The 5,392-nt window shown below is 35.5% G+C and overlaps 1 pseudogene; it reads right to left on the reverse strand.

The window, feature by feature from the left end:
- Nucleotides 1-3,658: 3,658 nt before the first annotated feature.
- Nucleotides 3,659-4,107, reverse strand: LOC119514556 (annotated as a pseudogene).
- Between the last annotated feature and the right edge of the window lie 1,285 nt (nucleotides 4,108-5,392).

Consider the following 5,392-nt stretch of genomic DNA (forward strand, 5'->3'; position numbering starts at 1 on the left):
ACAGTATACAGGGAGAAAACATACACCTATTACAAATTATATACTACAGTTAGTAGTATTTCAACATTCTTTCATAAACAGTATACATTTGTTACTGTATATACTGTATATACATACAAATGTACTATACCAATACTACGAGTCAACAAAGGAGGTGGGTGGTTAGGGATACGGAGGTTTTCACTTTCCTTTTCTTTCTTTTTTTTTTTTTTTTTTTTTCTCTTTTTTGTCTTTATTTCTTGTCTGGAGTAATGAAAATGTTCTAAAAATTGAACAAAAATTAACTGTGGTGATGGATGCACAGCTGTATGAGGGTACTGGGGCAATTGATTGTACACTTTGGATCTTTGGATAATTGTATGGTATGTGAACAATCTCAATTAAAAAAAAAAAAGAAAAGCACTCGGAACAAACTTGCACACAGGTGCACCCAGTAGACTCAGGAGGGACCAGCAGGACTGACCGATCAGACATCTAGGGAAGCCTACAAAGGTACTGGATATTTAGGAGAATGTACTTGCATTTTGAATGGCTGTTAAAGTGATGGCAAGCCATGTAAATGCTGCATTTGTCAAATACTAACTTCTGGATTCCTGTGTCTGCTGAAACTGTGAATGCCAACCAAGATCAAAGAAGGAAACAGCTGAGTAAGCAAATAGTATGGATCTTTGGTAAGTACAAACGACATGCACTTTTTGGTTGAATATATCACAATAAGATGAGTGATCAACTCCATTTGTGTTTACCCTGTTTGTGTGATAATAATAAAAATTATGAGGGACATGTGTTAGAAATACATATTCTTGGAACAAAATCAATCTTCTGAATCAGACTCTTCATGGAAAATGCCTGATGTTTTCTTCATAGGAGTGACCATACTGGACAGTATGAGGAGTGAACATGTGGCTTGATGATGACAGGACATGGAAGACTTGTGTGATTCAAACAGAGCAGCAGGAGCAATTGAGTTTGTATGTAGCACAAAATGCTCATTTTTATAAATTGAGTTTTGATTTCCTCCAGACCGTTTGATGCCTGAATTGGCTCCTGTTATTTGCTTTGCTCTTCACTTGATACATAATTTTCCAATATTCTAATTATTAAAAAAAATAAAACATGTCAGATTGCTTTACACAGGTATAGAATTAATCCTCCTCTATTTGAATTCAACTTTTGGGGGAAGCTTTTGTAGTAACACTGGCTTTGTACTATAGAATTGTGGTTTTCTGAATCATAAAATATTAGGATATGAAGTGTTAATTTTCTAGGCTGCTCAAGCAAATACCATGAAATAGGTAGACCTAAGTAATGGGAAGTTACTAGCTTACAGTGTTGAGGCTAAAAGAAGGTCCAAATCAAGGTGTCATCAAGGCAATACTTTCTCCCTGAAGACGGTGGCATTCTGGGGCTGGCTGCTGGTGATCCAGGGGTCCTTAGCTTGTTACAGACAAGGCATATGGTGGCATCTCCTGGTCTCTCCCTTCTCTTCTGGCTTCAGCTTCTTGCCTCCTGTGACTTTCTCTTTCTCTGTCTGAATTTCATTCAACTTATAAAGGACTCCACTAAAAGGATTAAGATCTATCCAGACTGAGGTGGGCTATACCTTCTTAACTGAAGTAACTTCACCCAAAGGTACTACTTACAATGGGTTTGTATCCACAGGAATGAATTAAATTTAAGAACATGTTTTTATACATACAGCTTCAAACCACCACAGGAAGGAATCTGAGAAATGATCAAGTCCAGTATATCTTAATTTTGTCTTGGGAAAATAACATTTGTCAGACGTACTGAATTACAGTATTACATCACACCACATACAAAAAATAAATAAAAATGGATCAAAGACCTAAATATAAGAACTAAAACTATAAAACTCCTAGAGGAAAACATAGGGGAACATCTTTAGGACCTTGTATTAAGCAACAGATTCTTGGACTTTACAAAGCCTGAACAACAAAAGAAAAAATAGACAAATGGGACATTAACAAAATTAAAAACTTTTGTATGTCAAAGGACATTATCAAGAAATGAAAAGACAACCTATAGAATGAGAGAAAATATTGGGAAACCATATATCTTGTAAAGGCTTAATATCCAGAATATATAAAGAACTCCTACAACTTAACAACAAAAAGACAAACAACCCAATTAACAAGTGGGAAAAGGACTTGAATAGACATTTCTCCAGAGAAACTATACAAATATCCAATAAGCATATGAAAAGATGTTCAACATCATTAGCCATTAGGGAAATGCAAATCAAAACCACAATGAGATGCCATTTCATACCCACTAAAATGGCTACTATTAAAAAAAAATCAGAAAATGGCCAAGACTTGGCAAAAGGATGTAGGGAAATAGGAACACTCCTACATAGTTGGTGGGAATGTCAAATGGTGCCGCCATGTAAAACAATTAGGCAGTTCCTCAGAAAGATGAAGTATAGAATTACCATGTGATTGTTTGCAATTCCACTTCTAGATATATACCTAAAAGAGTTGAAAGCTGTCAAACAGATATTTGCACAATGATGTTCACAATTGCCAAAATATGGAAGGAACCTGTGTCCATCAACTAAGGAATGGATAAATAAGATGTTGTATATAATTACAATGGAATATTATTCTGCTATAAAAAGGAATGAAGTTCTGTTGTATGTGACAACATGGATGAATCTTGAAGATATATTCAGTGAAATAAGCTAGGCATAAAAGGACAAATATTATTGATCTCACATATATGAAAAAATTAGAATAAGCAAATTCATAGGGTCAGAAGTTAGAATACAGGTTACCAGGGGCAGGAGTGAGAGTGGGGGATGGGGAGTTAGTGCTTAATTGGTACAGGGTTTCTGTTTTGGGTGATGGGAAAGTTTTGGTAATGGGATGATGGTGATGGTAGCACAACATTGTGAATGTAATTAATACCACTGAATTGTATGATTGAAAGTGGTTATAATGGGAAATTTTATGTTGTATTTATGTTATCACAAAATTTTTTTTTAAAAGCACATATGCCAAACCTAATGAATTAGAGTCTGGGGTATGATCAATGCATCTGCACTTTTTTTTTTAAGCAAGAAGTTTATTTAAACAATAAGATGCTTGACTTGAAGGGAAAACTATCTAGATTCATTTCTTTTAGAGTAATTTATTCCTACTTAAAGACAGATTGCTCTACATGTAACAGACATACAAAAAAGTTATATAGTTGTCTGTGATTTTACAATGATAAATGAAAAATTCTCCAATCAAACAAGGTATGCAAGGATATTTTAGGCTGTTGGTTTTTGTTAAACAGTGAGAGCAAGATAACTTACTGGAATATAAAATAAGAGTTGAATGAGCATGCCACTAATGGAGCAAGGGGGAATTTTCACAGAATGAATATTTTTCTCCATTTCATCTCCATTTGATGTCGACCAAAACATACCATTGGCCATTTATTAAAAAAAAAAGAAAAGCAATAGGCTTGTGCACATGCACCAGTTACTTTATGTACAATAAAGGAATGGGGAAGGGTAAAATGAAAGAATACATAAAACTATACTGAGGTTGTCAGAATGTGGTGGAACCAAATTGCATATTTTCTAATTGAGAATGTATTCTTGGTCTGTAGGAACAGAGTTCTGGAGTAAAATAGCAGGCTGCCTTTTTTAACAGACACCTCCTGTCTGCTGCTGGAACGCATCAATTGTATTTTCATCCTCCAGTTTCAATTGTGCAGGTGTGTCTATTTCATTGATTGGCTGCCCATCAAATCGGAATCTGATCTGCCTCATTGACAAACCCTGTCGTTCACAGTAGGCTTTCATTAGTTTTCTTAATAGTGTATGCCTATAATCCTAAACTGCATCATAAAACCATCCTGCCCCACCACCTTCAAATTAATATGATCATTGTTCTCAGTCTTGATTCCTTCCTTGGGTTTTTTGTCAGCAATGGTGAGAGCTGGAGTCTCAGCTGCCACTTCACAAAGGAGATACACCGTACGCACACACAAACAGCAGCAAGAGTAACAGAAGGAGACAGCAGTGGTGGAGGCGGGAGAGCCACGTGTACTTTTAACATCTTCCCAAAGCGATTTTGATGCAGTGAAAATCATTGCCCATTTTATAGAGAGGCACCTCAGTTCTAGAGAAGGTCAGCAAACTAGCCAAGGTCACAGAATTGATTTGGACAAGCAAGAACTAAATCTCAGACTTTGGACTCTCTGGTCAGTGAGTATTCTTTTGAAAACATCAAGGAGTTAAATTAAAATGTAATTTATTCTAAAGTACTTCTTTTATTTTACCAACATGTAGGCAAATTAATTCATTTTCTCAGTATCTCCTAGAGTGTCTGGCTAGTGCTATGGCTAACAGGGAAATTGTTGATAATGATCATTCAAGCTACTCAATCAGCTTCCTTGATTGCAAAATGGGAGAAAAGGGATAATAATGCCTTTGTTGTTTGGATTAATGTGAGGTTTTGAAAGAGGATACATGTAGCATCCCTGGCATATAGTAGGTGGGCACTGCTAGTTTTCCTTGAGGATGTATGCAGTATGCCATACACTTCTTCTTTTCTCACCTCACCCACCACAGGGTCTTACACATAGTAGGTTATTAATAACTTATCTATTAAGTGATTAATAAATAGGGCACACACAAAATCACTACTGCCTCTCATTGAGTGAAAAGATGGTTTCCTCTGAAATCTCATTTTGAGAGAGAGCTCAGCAAATTCTATTTACTCCATATGTGAATGTTCTGCTTTCCTGAGTATGATTAGGTTACAAGTTGTAAGGGCAGGCCTCTTTTTTGCGTAATTACAGCTTTAAATGCACCCAGAAGGCTATTAGACACTGGTCATATCAAGTGCATATAATAAATAATTAATTGAACAAATAAATAAATAAAAATTACAGCTCATAAAAGCTCCTCATTAACTTGCCCAATACTAGTCTGGCTCTTGCAATTAATTTTAAACTCTCTCGTTTCTCCTTTATTAAGTAAGCTGAAATGAAATAGAAATGATATAATTGTTTTTGCTTTCTCATTTGGAGAAATACTCATGCTGGCTCAGTTCTCACAGCTCACAGAAAATGAGACTAGAAGAGCCTCACTCTATAGCCAAATAACATTGTGTTCTGAACAATGATGGAATTGGACTTATTCCAGTGAATTCATATACCTATTTCACAGAAGACATTATAATTTCCATGGATTTAGAAAAATAAAAATATCTATTTTTTTTTTCATTACAGAATCATTCCAGTGGAATAATTGCTGCAATTAGTTCCTCTTTTGTAACACTGGCATGTGATGCTTACTTAATATTAAGCCCACCTCCTCTCCTTTAATAGGGAAAAATGCATATGTGCACACCTGCTATAAGTTCATATCTCT

The sequence above is a fragment of the Choloepus didactylus genome, chromosome 1 (assembly GCF_015220235.1).
Source record: "Choloepus didactylus isolate mChoDid1 chromosome 1, mChoDid1.pri, whole genome shotgun sequence".
NCBI classification, from domain to species: Eukaryota; Metazoa; Chordata; class Mammalia; order Pilosa; family Megalonychidae; genus Choloepus; species Choloepus didactylus.